At 48.6% G+C, this 23,001-nt stretch overlaps 1 protein-coding gene across 2 annotated transcripts in view; it reads right to left on the minus strand.

Moving 5' to 3' along the window:
* Positions 1-23,001, minus strand: part of GPAT2 (glycerol-3-phosphate acyltransferase 2, mitochondrial) — a 217,069-nt gene that overhangs the window by 155,243 nt on the left and 38,825 nt on the right. The window contains exon 1 of one of the 2 annotated variants that reach the window (XM_069766603.1): positions 5,959-5,996. The exons of the other annotated variant lie outside the window; for it this stretch is intronic. The gene's annotated coding sequence lies outside the window, so the exon portion shown is untranslated. Of the gene's footprint in view, positions 1-5,958; positions 5,997-23,001 lie in introns of those variants that run through there. 2 annotated transcript variants of the gene reach the window in all.

The raw sequence follows: 23,001 nt of genomic DNA on the forward strand, positions 1-23,001 counted from the left end.
TACAGTAGTACCGGTGTTACCAGTGTCGTGCTTCCGTGTGTCCTTTTTTACCATCAGTATACAGTCCGTGTGTCCTTTTTTTACCATTAGTGTATGATCCATGTTCACCATCAGTGTACGGTCCATGTGTCCATTTTTACAATCAGTGTGTCATTACTGTACGGTCTGTGTATCCATTTTTACAATCAGTGTGTCATTACTGGACAATCCGTGTATCCTTTTTTTACCATCAGTGTGTCATTACTGTACGGTCTGTGTATCCATTTTTACAATCAGTGTGTCATTACTGGACAATCCGTGTATCCTTTTTTTACCATCAGTGTGTCATCTGTGTATGGTCCATGTATCCATTTTTACCATCAGTGTGTCATTACTGGACAATCCGTGTATCCTTTTTTTACCATCAGTGTGTCATCTGTGTATGGTCCGTGTATCCATTTTTACCATCAGTGTGTCATTACTGTACGGTCCGTGTATCCATTTTTACCATCAGTGTGTCATCTGTGTACGGTCCCCGTGTATCCATTTTTACCATCAGTGTGTCATTACTGTACGATCCCCGTGTATCCATTTTTACCATCAGTGTGTCATCTGTGTACGGTCCCCGTGTATCCATTTTTACCATCAGTGTGTCATTACTGTACGATCCCCGTGTATCCATTTTTACAATCAGTGTGTCATTACTGTACGGTCCGTGTATCTATTTTTACCATCAGTGTGTCATTACTGTACAGTCCATGTATCCAATTATACCATCAGTGTGTCATCAGTGTACGGTCTGTGCATCCGTTCATAACATCTGTGTGTCATCAGTGTACGGTCTGTGTATCCGTTTATTCCATCAGTGAGTCATCCGTGTACTGTCCGTGTGTCCATGTTTACCGTCAGAATGATTAGTGTACGGTCCGTGTGTCCGTTTATACCATCAGTGTGTCATCAGTGTACGGTCCGCATATCCGTTTATTCCATCAGTGTGTCATCCGTGTATCCGTTTTCACCTTGAATGGATAAAAAAAATAAATGACAGTCTCTCCTATACTTTGCAATGTTAAACATGCACAGCACACAGATTGTATACTGACGCCATCCATGTCCTGTACATTTTTTCACAGACCCATACACTTGTATTGGCCCTTGTCATCAGAGCTGCCAGAAAAAAGGACATGTGAACAGCACCACAGATTATAATGGACACATCTTGTATCTGTGAAAAACATGGACAGAACACGTGTGCAACGAAGACGTCTTAATGACGCCTAATAAGTGCTAGGGAGGTGACCAGCCTCAGTACTGAAAGAGCAGCACCCAGGAGAAAATTAACTATATTCCTCTGTGGAGCTGCTGCCTACCGTCATAGAGGCGTGCCAGCGCAGCTACAGTCACCGCTCAGTATACTGTGAGTCCACACTGAGCGGCTGTCAGCACACCCCGAAACTGTGACCGACAGCCGCCTCTGCATTTATGTATTGCTGTACTGAGCGGCTGTCAGCAGCACACCCCGGCACTGTGACTGACAGCCGGCTCTGCACTTGTGTATTGCTGCACTGAGCGGCTGTCAGCAGCACACCCCGGCACTGTGACCGACAGCCGACTCTGCATTTATGTACTAGTACTACTGTACTGAGCGGATGTCAGAAGCACACCCCGGCACTGTGACTAACAGCCGCCTCTGCATTTATGTACTGAGCCAGCTGTCAGCAGCACACCCCGGCACTGACTGACAGCCGACTCTGCATTTATGTACTGCAGCCTGTACTGAGCGGATATCAGCAGCACACCCTGGTACTGTGACTGACAGCCGGCTCTGCACTTGTGTATTGCTGCACTGAGGGGCTGTCAGCAGCACACCCCGGCACTGACTGACAGCCGACTCTGCATTTATGTACTGCAGCCTGTACTGAGCGGATATCAGCAGCACACCCTGGTACTGTGACTGACAGCCGGCTCTGCACTTATGTATTGCTGTACTGAGCGGCTGTCAGCAGCACTCCCCGGCACTGTGACTGACAGCCGGCTCTGCACTTGTGTATTGCTGCACTGAGGGGCTGTCAGCAGCACACCTCGGCACTGTGACTGACAGCCGGCTCTGCATTTATGTACTGCTATACTGAGGGGCTGTCAGCAGCACACCCCAACACTGTGACCGACAGCCGGCTCTGCATTTATGTATTGCTGCACTGAGCGGCTGTCAGCAGCACACCCCGGCACTGTGACCGACAGCCGGCTCTGCATTTATGTATTGCTGCACTGAGCGGCTGTCAGCAGCACACCCCGGCACTGTGACTGACAACCGGCTCTGCATTTATGTACTGCTGTACTGAGCCGGCTGTCAGCAGCACACCCCGCCACTGTGACTGACAGCCGGCTCTGCATTTATGTATTGCTGCACTGAGCGGCTGTCAGCAGCACACCCCGACACTGTGACTGACAACCGGCTCTGCATTTATGTACTGCTGTACTGAGCCGGCTGTCAGCAGCACACCCCGAGACTCTGACTGACAGCCGGCTCTGCATTTATGTACTGCTGTACTGAGCCGGCTGTCAGCAGCACACCCCGGCACTGTGACTGACAACCGGCTCTGCATTTATGTACTGCTGTACTGAACCGGCTGTCAGCAGCACACCCCGGCACTGTGACTGACAACCGGCTCTGCATTTATGTACTGCTGTACTGAGCCGGCTGTCAGCAGCACACCCCGGCACTGTGACTGACAGCCGGCTCTGCATTTATGTATTGCTGCACTGAGCCGGCTGTCAGCAGCACACCCCGGCACTGTGACTGACAACTGGCTCTGCATTTATGTACTGCTGTACTGAGCCGGCTGTCAGCAGCACACCCCGAGACTCTGACTGACAGCCGGCTCTGCACTTTTGGATTGCTGCAATGAGCGGCTGTCATCAGCACACCCTGGGTGTCACGGCGCCATCTGCCTCCGCTCCTGCCGCGCTCTCTGCGCGCCGAAATACTTACCCGTCCCGGCGCACTCCAGCGGTGTGAGCGCGCCTTCCGGTCTCTTCTCCTGACTCGCCGCCGGTCCCTGGCTCTCGTCGGGTGCGCGCCTCTCACTGCGCACGCGCACTTCCTCTCTCTGGTCTGCAGACGCTCCGTTCCTCCACTCTATGATTCTGGAGGATCTTGACCCGGAAGTTCTGCAGCACTTGTTCTATTTAAGGTATCTTCTTCATCTGCTCCATGCCTGATTGTCATTTGTCCTTATTTCAAATAAAAGGATATAGCGGTCTAGATGGAGCGCTGGTGACAGAGGCCACCGAAGCACAGATTTAGAGGTTTAAAATCTTTAATCACAACGCGTTTCAACAGCCAATCGCTGTCTTCTTCAGGTGACAATATATGTGCTATTCCACATTGTTATGCTTGTCCAGCATAACTGTCTGCGGTAAGTAGGTCTTTGACCTTTCTGCATTCCTTTCTCGGCTGATACCATTCATGTGCGCTCCCCTCTCTCTTTGTTTCTATATTTGTCCTCATTTGACCCAGGTCCCTCTGTACCTTGCTCTGTCCTGTGTCTTTGCTATACCTTGCTCTGTCCTGTGCTTCCGCCATACCTTGCTCCGTCCTGTGCGTCCGCCATACCTTGCTCCATCCTGTGCTTCCGCCATACCTTGCTCTGTCCTGTGCCTTCGCTATACCTTGCTCTGTCCTGTGCGTCCGCCATACCTTGCTCTGTCCCGTGCTTCCGCCATACCTTGCTCCATCCTGTGCGTCCGCCATACCTTGCTCCGTCCTGTGCTTCCGCCATACCTTGCTCTGTCCTGTGCCTTCGCTATACCTTGCTCTGTCCTGTGCTTCCGCCATACCTTGCTCCGTCCTGTGCTTCCGCCATACCTTGCTCCGTCCTGTGCTTCCGCCATACCTTGCTCCGTCCTGTGCTTCCGCCATACCTTGCTCCGTCCTGTGCCTTCGCTATACCTTGCTCTGTCCCGTGCTTCCGCCATACCTTGCCCCATCCTGTGCGTCCGCCATTCCTTGCTCTGTCCTGTGCCTTCGCTATACCTTGCTCTGTCCTGTGCGTCCGCCATACCTTGCTCTGTCCGGTGCGTCCGCCATACCTTGCTCCGTCCTGTGCTTCTGCCATACCTTGATCTGTCCGCCATACCTTGCTCTGTCCTGTGCGTCCGTCATACCCTGCCTGTCCTATGCGTCCGTCATACCTTGCTCTGTCCTGTGCGTCCGCCATACCTTGCTCTGTCCTGTGCGTCCGCCATACCCTGCCTGTCCTGTGTTCCCGCCATACACCGCCTGGCCTGTGTTTCTGCCATTCCCTGCCTGTCCTCTGTGTTTCCGCCATACCCTGCCTGTCCTGTGTTTCCACCATATCCAGTCTATCCTGGGCGTCCGTTATATCCTGCCTATTCTTAGTCTCAGTCACAGCCAGTTCTGCGTCTTTTCCGCTCCTACTTACTGTCCCCGGGTATCAACTTCTGCGGCAATAGTCTCCCTCGGGCCTGCCCCTAACACTCCCTGTATTGGGGGTGGTCCACCAGGCCAGCAAACCCTTGGGAGGTTTGTTGTCGTGGTTCTGCGGGTTCAATTTAGGAGTTCCAAAAGAGCTGACACAGGGCACTGTGACCGACAGCTGGCTCTGCACTTATGTATTGCTGCACTGAGCGGCTGTCAGAAGCACGCCCCGGCACTGTGACTGACAGCCGGCTCTGCCGTTGCAGTTATGTATTGCTGTACTGAGCAGCTATCAGCAGCACACCCTGGCACTGTGACTGACGGCACTTATGTATTGCTGCACTGGCTGTCAGTGAAAGTGCTGGTGTGTGCTGAGAGCAGCCGCTCTGTGCTGTTACCGATCACTGTAACTGCTCCTTTATGACTGAAAGCCGGTGGCTTCAGGGAGGGGTAAAGTTCATTTCTCCCAAGTGCTGCACTTTCAGTTGAGTGGTCAGGCACCTTCCTAAAGCTACTAACCTGCAGATTATTCCTATACCTGCAAGTTAGCAGCGTTACCCAACAGATTCCCTTTGAGATCAATTTTGACTGTTGCTAAAGGATTAAAAGGGTTGTCCACTTTCTTGCAGAATCCCTTCTTAAATACTACGGCCATGATTCAGCAAAGCAATTTCGGCCTTCGAAAGTCTCAACTTTTTGCGCCACTCAGAGTTGAGAAAAATTGTAGCGACTTTTGCCCTAGATCCACCAAAATGGACAGGGACGGTGCGGGACAAAGCAGGTGCAGGACAGAGACTGTGCGGGACAGGGTCGGTGCGGGACAGGGACGGCGTGGGACAGGGATGCGGAGCCACATCTCATCTCATTCCTGACGGCCGGCGTTCTGTACAGCAGAGACCTCGCTCCAGTCAGGGAGAGAATGATCGCTGATCTTGAGTAGTCAGGGACTATATTCTCCAGTGTAAAATAAAGATCGCAGCTCCTTACCTACTGCACCGCCACGTGAGCGCTGCAGACAATCAGCGGTTGCAGTCCTCGCACTTTAGTCTCTTGTCAAGGAGATGCGAGCACTGCGGCCTATTCGCAACCACTGATTGGCTGCAGCGCTCACGTGGCATACCACTATCATGGGACAGCTGGCGCCAATGTGGAGGGAGAATATCTGAAATTTTATTTTACACTGCGCGAATATAACATTTAAAAAGGTTGCTGTTGGGGTCACCGACAACCCCTTTTAGGCCATTACCGGCCTGGGCACTAAGGGGTTAAGTAGGACCCACCCAGCACGATCCAGATCCAATTCTTGCCTGTCCTGGCGGCCTGCGCAACACCTGCTCAGCACAGCGCACCCTTATGGCCGGAGGAAATAACGCAGGTGAGTGGGACACCGTGACACATAAACCGCCCTGTGTGCACCAGAGCTCCCTGCATACCCGCACCCAGCCATGAACAGTCGCACTTGAAGTCTGAACAAGCCAAAGACCAACCAAGTCTGTCACCATCTGTGCGACAATTATGGCGCCGCCGGACACACTCACCGCGCGCAGCTCACCCAGGGGGAACACCGACTAGAATGACGCATGCGCAGTGATCACCGAGCCGCTCCCAGGAGGAGCCTGATGACGTCACCGCTAGCCTTCCCCAGGGTCCTGTGTGTCAGGCGGTATATGGCGCGGCTCTCTGACTGCGGCCTGTGGCAGAACTACAACTCCCAGAGCCAAGTAAGCGGACTGTGAGTGCAGGGCATGCTGGGACGTGTAGTTTTATAGCGCTTAATGGTTTTATGTTTGCTGCGCTTGCACTACTTCGTTTCAGTTTTTGGGACCCCACACCGTGCATTATGTCTGGTTACTACATTCTGCTGCTTAACCCCTTCCATTCCAGGCAATTTTTCCACTTTTATATTGTGGTGTGGTGATATAAGAAAAAATATGGATTTGATATTTTCACCCTCCCCCCCTTTTTTTCCCTTTTTTAGTTGCTTGGTATGCTGCTATGGCTACTTTCACACTTCCGTCGGGCCGACGTACCGACGGACATTGTGAAAATAACTGCACGACGTGGGCAGCGAATGCAGTTTTTCAATGCATCCGCCGCCCATTCTGCAGTCCGGGGAGGAGGGGATGGAGTTTCGGCCGCGCATGCGCGGTAGAAAATGGCGGACGCAACGCACAAAAACCATTAGGCTACTTTCACACTTCCATCTTTAGAGCTCCGTCGCAATCCGTCGGTTTGGGAAAAAACCGGATCCTGCAAATGTGCCCGCAGGATGCATTTTTTTCCCATACATAGCGACGGATTGCCACACGTCGCATCCGTCGGCACAAAAAAATGTTGCATGTAACATTTTCGACGGCGCATGCGCGGCCGAAACTCCGCCCCCTCCTCCCCGGACTGCAGAATGGGCAGCGGATGCGTTGAAAAACTGCATCCGCTGCCCACGTTGTGCAGTTATTCTCACAACGTCCGTCGGTCCGACGCATTGCGACTGGCCCGTACCGACGGAACTGTGAAAGTAGCCTTACATGTAACTTTTTTGTGCCGACGGGCCGCCAAAACACAACGCATCTGTCGCATGACGGATGCGACGTGTGGCAATCTGTCGCTAATACAAGTGGGGAAAAAACGCATCCTGCAAGCACATTTGCAGGATCCGTTTTTTTCCCAAACCGACGGATTGCGACGGAGCTCTAAAGACGGAAGTGTGAAAGTAGCCTATACCGTAGTACTGCAGCATATAGTGTAAAGTGTGGTCTCCCACAAAGCCCAGCCAGAAGTGCCATCATGGCCAACGTTAGGGCCTTCAGGGGGCGTGCAGCTGCCTAGACAATCCATCGACTCCTGGGGGATGAGAGCCCAAAACCATACACCACCCAGATTGCATGTCTTAAAGGGGTTGTCCAATATTTGAACTGCAGAAGAAAAAAACCTTGTTCCAGCTCCAAAATTTAAAAAATCGATACTTTTATTAGTACATAATAAAAACATAGATTGAGTAACTCTCCATCGCACAGTAGGAAACGAGCAATGCGTTTCGACCTTTACAGGTCTTTGTATATTTGAACTACCGCTTTTTTTTTTTAAAGGGGTTGTCCGGTCCAAATCGATAAGTTTGCAGTCACTGTGTAACTGCTGACCTATGCAGGGGGCGGACATAGCGCATGTGCAGCCGCATCGGGTCCTGGAGGTGGAGGGGGCCCTGCAGAGTGGCTAACACTGAGGGTAATCTGACCTGTTTCTCCAAGGTTCCAGTGTGACCCCTGGCCAGATTGCCCTCGTGTGCGGGGCAGGGAGCGATCCCCGCAGCTCCGCCACCGCCTACAGGAGAAGATGTGAGCGGAGCTGCAGGGATCCGTGCTCTGCTTCCTGTCTGACACAGCGCTAGCAGGTGCTATCATCTAATGATGTCACTGGTGCAGCGGTGTGCGCTCCTGGCGGCCAGCCCGCGCATGGTTGCCATGGGCACACTTGTACTCGTCAGCAGTGGCTGGAACTTGTGATTTTGAACTCCGAACCTGTGGCTCCCAGCTCGAGGCCCTGCCACAGTAAGCAGGGTGAGTGCTCATATATTTAAAGGTCTCCTGTATGCTCCCTACCTATACGCCCCCTGAAGAAGCTAATGCGAAACGCACTTTGGGGTAACCCTCCTCACCATTCCCAGGTTGTATTTAGGAGGTTTTAGGCATTATTCTACTTTTGATCACCTATACATCCATTGGGGACATAGTAGACTGATGAACAGTTTAGCAAGTTGAAGATGAAATGTCTATGAGACTGCTGGAGAAAGCTGAGAACAGGGCTGTGCCATTTCCCCAGACTTATAATGACTGGAGCAGACACTGCACATGCGCACCCCCTGTACATTCAATACTAGGCTGTGCAGAGCCTCATTCTCAGACTGGGGTCGGGGGAATGGATAACTTGAGATTTTGGGAAAACCCCTGGAAATGTCTGTGTATTGACACCAGGGCTCCATGTATAAGAAACATGGGGGATTTGTGCAGAGACCTGCATATTTACCATTTTTTTCTGAGTTCAGAGGGTCTTTCCTTTCTCCAGGGAAGGGGTTGTGGGGAAGCACATTGGCAAACATGCAAACATACACCATGTGATGACATAAGCGGATGTCCTCACAGTGTATTTGTAAGGAGATGGACATACTACTCACATTGCCCCTTGAAGACATGAGTATTGTTAGGGTGTGTTTTGTGACATGCATTTTTGGTGATAATGTTGTGTTCTGCCTGACTTTTAGGGAGAGTTAGGGTTAATGTTTGGGACTTGCCCAAATTGAGAGGGGTCAGTGTGAAGGGACAGAAAATGTTTTCTGTCAGGACGTCAGTGTGCATCTGAAGCAGACCAAAGCTCTTTACAGTAAGAAGTGCTGCTTGATGTGAGTGTCCTGAAGCGAGAGGAGACTGAGGCAGTGAATAGTGTGATCTGGAGTAAAGAGCAAGGAAAACTGACGGAAGGATAGTGGTCAACACGAGACGGGTCCTGGGAGAAGACGCCTCACAGTTTATAACTCGGGGAGGCCAAGACGGGACAGAGAACGTGAGACGAAAAGAGTGTCCCGGCCGGGAGTGCCATGACATCTATAGCAGAGAAGCTAAGCACTGACAACATACATGTAGTTCCCTAGAGGGGAGATGTTGAGCCGTGGAATGAGAATAGGACTCGAACTGTCTGCAGTACTGAGCTGGGTTGTGGTGAAGGCAGATGAAACAGTGGAGACATAGACCAAGTGAGTGAAGAGAAAGGAACTGAGACTGTGTGAAAATGCTTCGTATTGTGAAGGGGAACGTTCATCTAGTTGTGTGCTCATTATCTCTTTACATAATCCCCATCAAGTTACCGTTCAGTAAAAAGTATATTTTTGGCTGTTGGTCTTCCTCATCAACTGCTCAACATCTGGTCATGGCCAACCCAAGCCATCGGTAACATGCGGGCTGCTAGAGCATAGTGCCCCCGTAGACAAAGTCCACACACCCAGCCAGGACCCTCACCATCATGTAACATGTCGGGGCGTACGAGAAGAATACCTTGCCAACAGCTACCGACGTTACATATCAGTAGTGTAGGAACCTGACCGAACTGTGCAGTCAAGTGCAGAGCCGCTTCTAGGGCCACATAGCACTGCATGGGCGTCCTCTAGGTCAAGTATGCTCTTGTATTGAAAGCAGATTGCATGAAGAACTTTTCATTGGAGAAAACAATATTTGGATATACTGAACTTAACACTAGAATTATAAAATGTTACTGAAAATTGGTGACCCTGTCCAAAACCTGGAGTTGGTGACCGATGTGCAGCGCGGTGATGTAACCAGCGGTGTCTGTTCCACTTCCGAGCAGCCATAATGTGTTTATCCGTTCTGCTGTCACATCAAAGCATCGACCTGCTCCCTAATGACTTATTAGCCTCTGTGAGGTCTGTATCCACGTCACTCGCAGGGTTAAACTAAAGCACTCGTTTCTCTTTTATATGTTACTAATTAGGTAAAATCCGGTGTGACATAGTGCATTACAATCTCCACATGCCATTTTAAGAGCCCTTTCTCTGGTTTAGTACCAACGTCAATGTCAGGGTTAAATATATTTGTCTTATTGTGCAGTTCGGAGAATGCATTTCTTTAAATCTGTCAGTAGGAATATCCCTCCTAAGCCGTCTAGATGGTCATGCAGGTCATAGGATGCTGAATAAAGTCATACCGTGATAGCTGTGATCTGATGTCTTATTCCTGAGAAATCTAATGGATTCATGAAATATAAGTTGTGTAACCAACATGTTGGGTTTCTATGAGGAGGTAAGTGCATTCTGGATGTTGGTAATTTTATTATTATTATTATTTGGCTGCGACCAAGAATTTCAGAGCACATACTGGCAAAATTTTGGGGCCCTCTTGAGCCTCCACCCGGGCTCCTTCCCAGCTCCGCCTTCACCCCTCAAAACTTCCACAGTCCCACCGCCCACTCTTAGAAAAGCTCCACTTCTGCACCATGTTGTCACCAATCACACATTATCAGTTCCCATCTAACACCATATCACATACATAGCCAGCTGCGTTTGTTTTGTCCAAGCCGCCATCACAACAAGGTAGACACTTTTGGCAGGGCTCTAACCTATTAAAGGGAACCTGTCACCCCGTTTTTTCAATATGAGCTAAAAATAGCGTTCAATAGGGCCTGAGCTGTGCTTTACAATAGTGCCTTTATTATCCCCTGATTCCCCACCTTTGCTGCCAAAATACCTTAGTAAACCCGCCGTTTTCGGCTGTCAATCACGCTGGTCCGGTCAAATGGGCGTTGTGAAATAGCTGTTTCTTCCCCACCTCTTGCTTTTCCCTAAGAAACTTTTTCCCGGCGTGTTAGGGCTAGCGGAACGCACCGAGTAAATATAGATGTTTTTATTGTTATTGGTGCATTCGCAGCCCGGGGTCCACCGTGCAGGAGAACCTGCTGCTAGCAAATGGCGGCACTATATGGCGGTATGGACTAACTCAGTTAATTCACCGAGTAGCCGTGAAAGCAAAGCACTGCGCCCTGTTTGACTTCACAGAGGCACAGGCTAACTACCCAACTGAGAGCAGTCAGTGGTCATGCATGCACACAAAACTCCTCACCGGAGGTGCCAGCATTCTAGGGGCTTATTTCACCCAGGTCCCTGAATACATACAAAACACAATCTCCTCGCCGGAGGTGCCAGCATTCTAGGGGCTTATTTCAGCCGGGTCCCTGAACACACTCTTACGTGACCACACTGGCGCAAAGCACATAACATAGAACAATACTAGCGCATGGCCGTGCGGCCATGCAAGCCTTAAATAGTTGCAGCACATTCAGGACCTTCCTAGAAGGACCAATGAGAGGCTGCCACAGAGCGTGTGCACCTACAGGACCTACCTGAAAGGACCAATGGCCTTAGGTGCAGAAACTGATCATGTGACCCTCGATCTCCACTGAGAGATCTTACTCTGGGCATGCTGAGAACGAGAAAAGCAGGACTTCGTCCCAGAAGCGTCTGCTCGCCGCTGCCTAGCACTGACTCCAATGGCAGTAGCAGGAAAAGCAGCAGTAACTCTTTGTACAGAGTCAGACTGAGCAAGACGCTGGGACCGACGTCTCCGCTGAGTAGGCTCCACTGCGGCAGGAGAAGAATGGGAGACCGCAGCGGAGATGGCCTGAGATTCCCCCTGTGCAGAGGCAGGAACTCAACCCCTAACACGGCGTTGGCGTAGTATTTCGCGCCTGCGCATTGAAGTCTCATCTTGCGCCAGCGCATTATGCTTTGCCCAACTGTGGGCATAGCATACAGCACATCATTGCGCATGCGCAATGATGTATTGTATACTTTGCCAACAGTTGGGCAATACATACTGCGCATGCCCTGGAGCCGAATGCACTGCGCAACTACAAAAAAAGAGCGCGATCTGTGCTATTCACAGATCGAGTTACGTCAGACACGCCGAGGAGCTGGGTGAGAAACAGCGATTTCACAACGCCCATTTGACCGGAACAGCCGAAAACGGCGAGTTTACTAAGGTATTTTGGCAGCAAATGTGGGGAATCAGGGGACAATAAAGGCTATTGAACGCTATTTTTATCTCATATTGAAAAAACAGGGTGACAGGTTCCCTTTAAACATTTGTTAAAATATCCTGTACTCTTTTTAAGTAAATTTTTATGTATTTATAATCTGTATATTTTCTGATTGCAGATTGTTGTATTCTGTTTTCTGTACGTTTATGGAAGTGGCTCTTCTGCTTGAACATCGGCCATGTGACCTGACCCTAATAATTCTGCCATATGTTGTGCATAAACGATAAGTATTGAATTATTGGAATATCCCCTTTAACGTGAACCTGTCAGCAGTTTTGGCCGATATAAGATGCAGCCACCGCCTTTCAGGGCTTATCTACAACATTCAATAATGCAGTAGATAAGCCCCCTGGCCGACCTAAAAGATAAGAAAAATTAGTTTTATTATACTCACCCGGGGGGAAGGGGTGGCGGTCCGGTCCGATGGGTATCGCAGGTCCGGCTCCTCCCATCTTGCGATACCACCCTCCTGCTTCTTCATCGCTCCCCACCATCGCGTTTCTGCACAGGTGTATTTATCTGTCCTCTTTAGGGCAGAGTAAAGTACTGCAGTGCACAGGGCCTCTCTGACCTTTCTTGGCGCCGGCGCACTGCAGTACTTTGGTCTGCCCTCAACAGGGAAGACAAAGTACGCCTGCGCCGGAGCCGCAGCATGAATACAAGAAGAGGACGTCATCGTAAGAAGATGGGAGACCCCGGACCGCGACGCCCACCGGACCGGGACCGCCCCTGGGTGGTACATAATGCTGTAGCTAAGCCCCTGATGCTGGTGGGCTTAGCTCACCTTCGACAGGGGGAGTGGTAGTTTAGCCCAGGGGGGGTGGCTTCACCCCCCCGTGGCTACGATCGCTCTGATTGGCTGTTGAAAGTGAAACTGCCAATCAGAGCGATTTGTAATATTTCACCTATTATAACTGGTGAAATATTACAATCCAGCCATGGCCGATGCTGCAATATCATCGGCCATGGCTGGAAACACTTACAGTGGGGCAAAAAAGTATTTAGTCAGTCAGCAATAGTGCAAGTTCCACCACTTAAAAAGATGAGAGGCGTCTGTAATTTACATCATAGGTAGACCTCAACTATGGGAGACAAACTGAGAAAAAAAAATCCAGAAAATCACATTGTCTGTTTTTTTAACATTTTATTTGCATATTATGGTGGAAAATAAGTAATTGGTCAGAATCAAACAATCAAGATTTCTGGCTCTCACAGACCTGTAACTTCTTCTTTAAGAGTCTCCTCTTTCCTCCACTCATTACCTGTAGTAATGGCACCTGTTTAAACTTGTTATCAGTATAAAAAGACACCTGTGCACACCCTCAAACAGTCTGACTCCAAACTCCACTATGGTGAAGACCAAAGAGCTGTCAAAGGACACCAGAAACAAAATTGTAGCCCTGCACCAGGCTGGGAAGACTGAATCTGCAATAGCCAACCAGCTTGGAGTGAAGAAATCAACAGTGGGAGCAATAATTAGAAAATGGAAGACATACAAGACCACTGATAATCTCCCTCGATCTGGGGCTCCACGCAAAATCCCACCCCGTGGGGTCAGAATGATCACAAGAAAGGTGAGCAAAAATCCCAGAACCACGCGGGGGGACCTAGTGAATGAACTGCAGAGAGCTGGGACCAATGTAACAAGGCCTACCATAAGTAACACACTACGCCACCATGGACTCAGATCCTGCAGTGCCAGACGTGTCCCACTGCTTAAGCCAGTACATGTCCGGGCCCGTCTGAAGTTTGCTAGAGAGCATTTGGATGATCCAGAGGAGTTTTGGGAGAATGTCCTATGGTCTGATGAAACCAAACTGGAACTGTTTGGTAGAAACACAACTTGTCGTGTTTGGAGGAAAAAGAATACTGAGTTGCATCCATCAAACACCATATCTACTGTAAAGCATGGTGGTGGAAACATCATGCTTTGGGGCTGTTTCTCTGCAAAGGGGCCAGGACGACTGATCCGGGTACATGAAAGAATGAATGGGGCCATGTATCGTGAGATTTTGAGTGCAAACCTCCTTCCATCAGCAAGGGCATTGAAGATGAAACATGGCTGGGTCTTTCAACATGACAATGATCCAAAGCACACCGCCAGGGCAACGAAGGAGTGGCTTCGTAAGAAGCATTTCAAGGTCCTGGAGTGGCCTAGCCAGTCTCCAGATCTCAACCCTATAGAAAACCTTTGGAGGGAGTTGAAAGTCCGTGTTGCCAAGCGAAAAGCCAAAAACATCACTGCTCTAGAGGAGATCTGCATGGAGGAATGGGCCAACATACCAACAACAGTGTGTGGCAACCTTGTGAAGACTTACAGAAAACGTTTGACCTCTGTCATTGCCAACAAAGGATATATTACAAAGTATTGAGATGAAATTTTGTTTCTGACCAAATACTTATTTTCCACCATAATATGCAAATAAAATGTTAAAAAAAACAGACAATGTGATTTTCTGGATTTTTTTTTCTCAGTTTGTCTCCCATAGTTGAGGTCTACCTATGATGTAAATTACAGACGCCTCTCATCTTTTTAAGTGGTGGAACTTGCACTATTGCTGACTGACTAAATACTTTTTTGCCCCACTGTATGTGCCCCCACCCCACCACACCGATCGCCCCCCCAGCCCTCCGATCTGTCCGGTACACTGCTCCGGCTCCCCTCCGTCCTGTGCTCCGCTCCCCCCGTGCTCTTGTCCGCTCACCCCCGTGCTCCAATCACCCCCCCCTGCACTCCGATCCCCCCCCCCCCCCGTGCTCCGTTCCAACCCCCCGTGCTCCGTTCAACCCCCCCGTGCTCCGTTCCACCCCTCCCCATGCTCCGTTCCACACACCCCCGCGCTCCGATCCACCCCCCCATGCTCCTTCCCCCCCCCCTTACCCCCCCCGTGCTCCCCCCCACCCACCCCATCATACTTACCGATCCTGCCGGGGTCCATCCATCTTCTCCCTGGGCGCCGCCATCTTCCAAAATGGCGGGCGCATGCACAGTGCGCCCGCCGAATCTGCCGGCCGGCAGATTCGTTCCAAAGTGCATTTTGATCACTGAGATAGATTATACCTCAGTGATCAAAATAAAAAAAAAATAATAAATGACACCCCCCCCCCCCCCCCCCACTTTGTCACCCCCATAGGTAGGGACAGTAAAAAAAATAAAGAATTTTTTTTTTCCACTAATGTTAGAATAGGGGTAGGGTTAGGGGTAGGGTTAGGGCTAGGGTTAGGGTTTCGGTATGTGCACACGTATTCTGGTCCTCTGCGGATTTTTCCGCTGCGGATTTATGGCGGATTTACCGCGTTTTTTCTGCGCATTTCACTGCGGTTTTACAACTGCGATTTTCTATTGGAGCAGTTGAAAAACCACCGCGGAATCCGCAGAAAGAAGTGACATGCTGCGGAATGTAAACCGCTGCGTTTCCGTGCAGTTTTTCTGCAGCATGTGTACAGCGATTTTTGTTTCCCATAGGTTCACATTGAACTGTAAACTCATGGGAAACTGCTGCGGATCCGCAGCGTTTTCCGCAGCGTGTGCACATACCTTTAGAATTAGGCCATGTGCACACGGTGCGGATTTGGCTGCGGATCCGCAGCGGATTGGCCGCTGCGGATTCGCAGCAGTGTTCCATCAGGTTTACAGTTCCATGTAAACCTAGGGAAAACCAAATCCGCTGTGCCCATGGTGCGGAAAATACCACGCGGAAACGCTGCATTGTATTTTCCGCAGCATGTCAATTCTTTGTGCGGATTCCGCAGCGTTTTACACCTGCTCCTCAATAGGAATCCGCAGGTGAAATCCGCACAAAAAACACTGGAAATCCGCGGAAAATCCGCAGGTAAAACGCAGTGCCTTTTACCCGCGGATTTTTCAAAAATGATGCTGAAAAATCTCACACGAATCCGCAACGTGGGCACATAGCCTTAGGGTTAGGGTTGGAATTAGGGTTGTGGTTAGGGGTGTGTTGGGGTTAGGTTTGGAATTAGGGTTGTGGCTACAGTTGGGATTATGGTTACGGGTGTGGGGGGGTTAGTGTTGGAGTTAAAATTGAGGGGTTTCCACTGTTTAGGCACATCAGGGGTCTCCAAACGCAACATGGCGCCACCATTGATTCCAGCCAATCTTGTATTCAAAAAGTCAAATGGTGCTCCCTCAATTCCGAGCCCCGACGTGTGCCCAAACAGTGGTTTACCCCCTCATATGGGGTATCGCCGTACTCAGGACAAACTGCGCAACAATTACTGGGGTCCAAATTCTCCTGTTACCCTTGTGAAAATAAAAAAATGCTTGCTAAAACATCATTTTTGAGGAAAGAAAAATGATTTTTTATTTTCACGGCTCTGCGTTGTAAACGTCTGTGAAGCACTTGGGGGTTCAAAGTGCTCACCACATATCTAGATAAGTTCCTTGGGGGGTCTAGTTTCTAAAATGGGGTCACTTTTGGGGGGGTTTCTACTGTTTAGGCACACCAGGGGCTCTGCAAACGCAACGTGACGCCCGCAGAGCATTCCATCAAAGTCTGCATTTCAAAACGTCACTACTCACTACTTCAATTCCGAGCCCCGGCATGTGCCCAAACAGTAGTTTACCCACACATATGGGGTATCACCGTACTCAGGAGAAACTGGACAACAAATATTGGGGTCAAATTTCTCCTGTTACCCTTGGGAAAATTAAAAAATTCTGGGCTAAATAATTATTTTTGAGGAAAGAAAACGTATTTATTATTTTCACGGCTCTGCATTATAAACTTCTGTGAAGCACTTGGGGGTTCAAAGTGCTCACCACACATCTAGATAAGTTCATTTCGGGGTCTAGTTTCCAAAATGGGGTCACTTGTGGGGGGTTTCTACTGTTTAGCCACATCAGGGGCTCTGCAAACGCAACGTGACGCCCACAGAGCATTCCATCAAAGTCTGCATTTCAAAACGTCACTACTTCACTTCCGCCCAAACAGTGGTTTACCCCCACATATGGGGTATCAGCATACTCAGGAGAAACTGGACAACAACTTTTTGGGGTCAAATTTCTCCTGTTACCCTTGGGAAAATAAAAAATTGCAGGCTAAAAGATCATTTTTGAGAAAATAATTTTTTTTTTTTTATTTTCATGGCTCTGCGTTATAAACTTCTGTGAAGCAGTTGGGGGTTCAAAGTCCTCACCACACATCTAGATTAGTTCCTTGGGGGGTCTAGTTTCCAAATTGGGGTCATTTGTGGGGGATCTCCAATGTTTAGGCACACAGGGGCTCTCCAAACGTGACATGGTGTCCGCTAATGATTGGAGCTAATTTTCCATTTAAAAAGCCAAATGGCGTGCCTTCCCTTCCGAGCACTGCCGTGCGCCCAAACAGTGGTTTACCCCCACATATGGGGTATCAGCGTACTCAGGACAAACTGGACAACAACATTTGGGGTCCAATTTCTCCTATTACCCTTGGCAAAATAGGAAATTCCAGGCTAAAAAATCATTTTTGAGGAAAGAAAAATTATTTTTTATTTTCATGGCTCTGCGTTATAAACTTCTGTGAAGCACCTGGGGGTTTAAAGTGCTCAATATGCATCTAGATAAGTTCCTTGGGGGGTCTAGTTTCCAAAATGGGGTCACTTGTGGGGGAGCTCCAATGTTTAGGCACACAGGGGCTCTCCAAACGCGACATGGTGTCCGCTAACAATTGGAGCTAATTTTCCATTCAAAAAGTCAAATGGCGCGCCTTCCCTTCCGAGCCCTGCCGTGTGCCCAAACAGTGGTTTACCCCCACATATGAGGTATCGGCGTACTCGGGAGAAATTGCCCAACAAATTTTATGATCCATTTTATCCTATTGCCCATGTGAAAATGAAAAAATTGAGGCGAAAAGAATTTTTTTGTGAAAAAAAAGTACTTTTTCATTTTTACAGATCAATTTGTGAAGCAACTGAGGGTTTAAAGTGCTCACTAAGCATCTAGATAAGTTCCTTGGGGGGTCTATTTTCCAAAATGGGGTCACTTGTGGGGGAGCGCCAAAGTTTAGGCACACAGGGGCTCTCCAAACGCGACATGGTGTCCGCTAACGGAGATAATTTTTCATTCAAAAAGTCAAATGGCGCTCCTTCCCTTCCGAGCTTTACCATGTGCCCAAACAGTGGTTTACCCCCAGATGTGAGGTATTGGTGTACTCAGGAGAAATTGCCCAACAAATTTTAGGATCCATTTTATCCTGTTGTCCATGTGAAAATGAAAAAATTGAGGCTAAAAGAATTTTTTTGTGAAAAAAAAGTACTTTTTCATTTTTACGGATCAATTTGTGAAGCACCTGGGGGTTCAAAGTGCTCACTATGCATCTAGATAAGTTCCTTGGGGCGTCTAGTTTCCAAAATGGGGTCACTTGTGTGGGAGCTCCAATTTTTCGGCACGCGGGGGCTCTCCAAACGTGACATGGTGTCCGCTAAAGAGTGGAGCCAATTTTTCATTCAAAAAGTCAAATGGCGCTCCTTCCCTTCCAAGCCCTGCCGTGCGCCCAAACAGTGGTTTACCCCCACATATGAGGTATCAGCGTACTCAGGACAAATTGGACAACAACTTTCGTGGTCCAGTTTCTCCTTTTACCATTGGGAAAATAAAAAAATTGTTGCTAAAAGATAATTTTTGTGACTAAAAAGTTAAATGTTCATTTTTTCCTTCCATGTTGCTTCTGCTGCTGTGAAGTACTTGAAGGGTTAATAAACTTCTTGAATGTGGTTTTGAGTACCTTGAGGGGTGCATTTTTTAGAATGGTGTCACTTTTGGGTATTTTCAGCCATATAGACCCCTCAAACTGACTTCAAATGTGAGGTGGTCCCTAAAAAAAATGGTTTTGTAAATTTTGTTGTAAAAATGAGAAATCACTGGTCAAATTTTAACCCTTATAACTTCCTAGCAAAAAAAAAATTTGTTTCCAAAATTGTGCTGATGTAAAGTATACATGTGGGAAATGTTATTTATTAACTATTTTGTGTCACATAACTCTCTGGTTTAACAGAATAAAAATTCAAAATGTGAAAATTGCAAAATTTTCAAAATTTTCGCCAAATTTCCGTTTTTATCACAAATAAACGCAGAATTTATTGACCTAACTTTACCACTAACATGAAGCCCAATATGTCACGAAAAAACAATCTCAGAACCGCTAGGATCCGTTGAAGCGTTCCTGAGTTATTACCTCATAAAGGGACACTGGTCAGAATTGCAAAAAACGGCAAGGTCTTTAAGGTCAAAATAGGCTGGGTCATGAAGGGGTTAATTGGATAAATATCCACGCGGTGCCTCTATTAAGTTTACTTTAATGTTAAATAATATCTTGTATAATTATTTAAGTTGCAGTCTGAAGTTCTGTTAATTCTCTGTAAACCAACTGATGCAGGAGAGAGGTACCGCCTTTTTATCTGTAGGTTTCCTGTCCCTGTGGGGCTGTAGGGGGGTGGTGCTGTTATGGACGGTAAGGAACATGCTGTTACTTTAAGAGACTGCACCCCCTTGTCTGGCAGAATGGAATGTTCTGCTTCTCCCCTGCAATAGACTGTGTGAATGAACTGAACTGTGCAGATGGCAGGGGTGGAGTCTGAACAGCGTGTGTGAGCTGAGGCTGCTGCTGAGAGAACTTTGTGCTGATAGCTGCAAGAGAGGAGAACTGTGTCCTGATATAGCTGCAAGAGAGGACCCCCAGCCTGTAATGGAGTGGACTTGTGAGATTTGACAGACTTTTCCAGGTGCAGCGAGGATGGCTGTCCTGTGTTAAGGTACCGTCACATTAAGCGACGCTTAAGCGATATAGACAACGATGCCGATCGCTGCAGCGCGCTGTTTAGTCGTTGTGTGGTCGCTGGAGAGCTGTCACACAGACAGCTCTCCAGCGACCAATGATGCCGGGTCCCCGGGTAACCAGGGTAAACATCGCGTTACTAAGCGCAGGGTGACGTCACCGCTGTGCTCTGCTTTACGGCCGGCCCTCACAGTCAGTGCGGGAAGCTGACGGCGAGGGACGCGACAGACACCGGAATGTGAGTATGTAGTGGGTTTTTTTTTTTACATTTACAATGGTAACCAGGGTAAACATCAGGTTACTAAACGCGGCCCTGCGCTTAGTAACCCGATGTTTACCCTGGTTACCAGTGAAGACATCGCTGGATCGGTGTCACACACGCCGATTCAGTGATGTCAGCGAGTGATCCAGCGACAAAATAAGGTGCTGTCCTTCTAGCTCCGACCAGCGATGTCACAGCAGGATCCTCATCGCTGCTGCGTGTCAAACACAACGATATCGCTATCCAGGATGCTGCAACGTCACGGATCGCTATCGTTGTTAAGTTGTTCAGTGTGAAGGTACCTTCAGTTCGAGGAGCCACGAAGATACCGAGAAAGGGATTTACAGTTTTCAGGAGCACCTCCAGGACCCAGAAGCAAGGAGAAGACCAAGTTTCACGGAGCTGACCGTATTACACTGTTGGGGGCCCCCCTGAGACTGGATCTGAGTCCCCAACATTACCGTGAGTTTGTTCCTGTTTTGTGCACATGTCAGAGCCTAGTGTAGGCTTCAACAGTCAGAACACGGCAGCCGTGAGGCCTACTTAGTAAAGGCCAGGGAGGTTATACGTAGTGTCGCATCATTCTTTTTTTATTGTTTGCATTTACTTGTGTGACATATATTGAGTCTGTAACAGTTGGAGCACCGTGCTATTTTACAGACAAGCTAAAGAATATAACTCTTGTAAATTATCTTTTGCCATTGCATACCCCTGTTTGCATCTTCCTCATCCATTTCAATCCTTGCCTTCCAATAAATCTACCCTTTGTTGTATGCACCACATCTTGTGTACAGTAGTCTTCCTGCACAGTGGTGGTTGTCCGGCCAGCGCTTCAAGTGGTGCTACGAGCAGGGTACTGTCACCAAGATGGAGGCAGTAGACAGCAACGGCTGGAATTCTAATGTTAATGGGGATGCTGTGGGCATTGGTGGAACCCCTGCAAGGACACTCCTTATGGGCACCATATTTAGTGTGCTACCAAAGTTTGACAGCAATAATATGCCACTTTCCGACTGGGTGTCCCGGCTGCAAAGCACCCTGAAGATTTATAACATCAGTCCAGACCTTGAAGCGGACATTGCTTTAACTGCCCTAGAGGGAGTAGCCCGTAGAAATGTCTGCCTACAACCAGAACTCACCTGCAGTACCCTGAAGGAGCTAGTGAAGTTCCTGGAAGAGATCTACGGTGAGACTGCTAGCGCCGGACACCTTTGCGCCAAATTCTTCTCTAGGCTGCAGCGGGAAGTAAAGGCCAGAGAGGTTATACGTAGAGTAGCATCATTCTTTGTTTATTGTTTGCATTTACTTGTGTGACGTATGTTGATTCTGTATTAGTTGGAGCACCGTGCTATTTTACGGACAAGCTAAATAATATAACTCTTGTAAATTATCTTTTGCCATTACATACCCTTGTTTGCATGTTCCTCATCCACTTCATTCCTTGCTTTCCAATAAATCTACCCTTTGTTGTTTGCACCTCATCTTGTGTACCGTAGTCTTCCTGCACCGTGGTGGTTCACCGGCCAGCGCTTCAGGGCGGATGCCCTCTCTCCGTGGTGCAGTCATGGGATCAGAGAAATACCGTTATCGGTAAGTAACTACGATTTTTTTCTTATCTTGCAGGTCGGATCGAGGGCTTATCTGCAGCATTATAGAATGCTGTAGATAAGCCCGGAAAAGCAGTGGCCACATCTTATATATGCCAAACCTGGTAACAGGTTCAGTTGTACCTTATTGCAGGCAGTAGGGTAGTACTTAGTAGTTTGCAGGCAGCAGTCAGTAGGATAGTACTTGTACTTAGTAGTTTGCCTGCAGCAGTCAGTAGGGTAGTACTTAGTAGTTTGCAGGCAGCAGTCGGTAGGGTAGTACTTAGTAGTTTGCAGGCAGCAGTCAGTAGGGTAGTACTTAGTAGTTTGCAGGCAGACAGCAGTCAGTCGGTTAGTACTTAGTAGTTTGCAGGCAGGCAGCAGTCAGTAGGTTAGTACTTAGTAGTTTGCAGGCAGGCAGCAGTCAGTAGGGTAGTACTTAGTAGTTTGCAGGCAGACAGCAGTCAGTAGGGTAGTACTTAGTAGTTTGCAGGCAGCAGTCAGTAGGGTAGTACTTAGTAGTTTGCAGGCAGCAGTCGGTAGGGTAATACTTAGTAGTTTGCAGGCAGGCAGCAGTCAGTAGGGTAGTACTTAGTAGTTTGCAGGCAGACAGCAGTCAGTAGGTTAGTACTTAGTAGTTTGCAGGCAGCAGTCAGTAGGGTAGTACTTAGTAGTTTGCAGGCAGGCAGCGGTCAGTAGGGTAGTACTTAGTGTGCAGGCAGCAGTCAGTAGGGTAGTACTTAGTAGTTTGCAGGCAGACAGCAGTCAGTAGGGTAGTACTTAGTAGTTTGCAGGCAGGCAGCAGTCAGTAGGGTAGTACTTAGTAGTTTGCAGGCAGCAGTCAGTAGGGTAGTACTTAGTAGTTTGCAGGCAGGCAGCGGTCAGTAGGGTAGTACTTAGTGTGCAGGCAGCAGTCAGTAGGGTAGTACTTAGTAGTTTGCAGGCAGACAGCAGTCAGTAGGGTAGTACTTAGTAGTTTGCAGGCAGGCAGCAGTCAGTAGGGTAGTACTTAGTAGTTTGCAAGCAAGCAGCAGTCAGTAGGGTTGACCTTAGTACTTATTATTTGGCAGGCAGCAAATAGATACGATCTCCAACTTCACACTGTAATAGCAGGGAGGTGGGAACAAGAAGAGTATCGGGTGAGTGGGTGCATGGGAGGTCAGACAGCCGAGTTGGCGCACACTTCATCACTTTCAGGCCCTCAACTCCTGAATATAATGTGTCACAAGGGCGCGGGTGCTCCAACAGCTTAGCTTTTATTTAAAATAATCTCTGGAAGCAGTTCTAAGGGAGAAAAGTGAGCGGCCAATAGATCTTAGCAGATCATTTACATATTAAGAAAAATATGGATTTCTCTGTAAT

The sequence above is a fragment of the Ranitomeya imitator genome, chromosome 4, assembly GCF_032444005.1.
Source record: "Ranitomeya imitator isolate aRanImi1 chromosome 4, aRanImi1.pri, whole genome shotgun sequence".
NCBI lineage: Eukaryota > Metazoa > Chordata > Amphibia > Anura > Dendrobatidae > Ranitomeya > Ranitomeya imitator.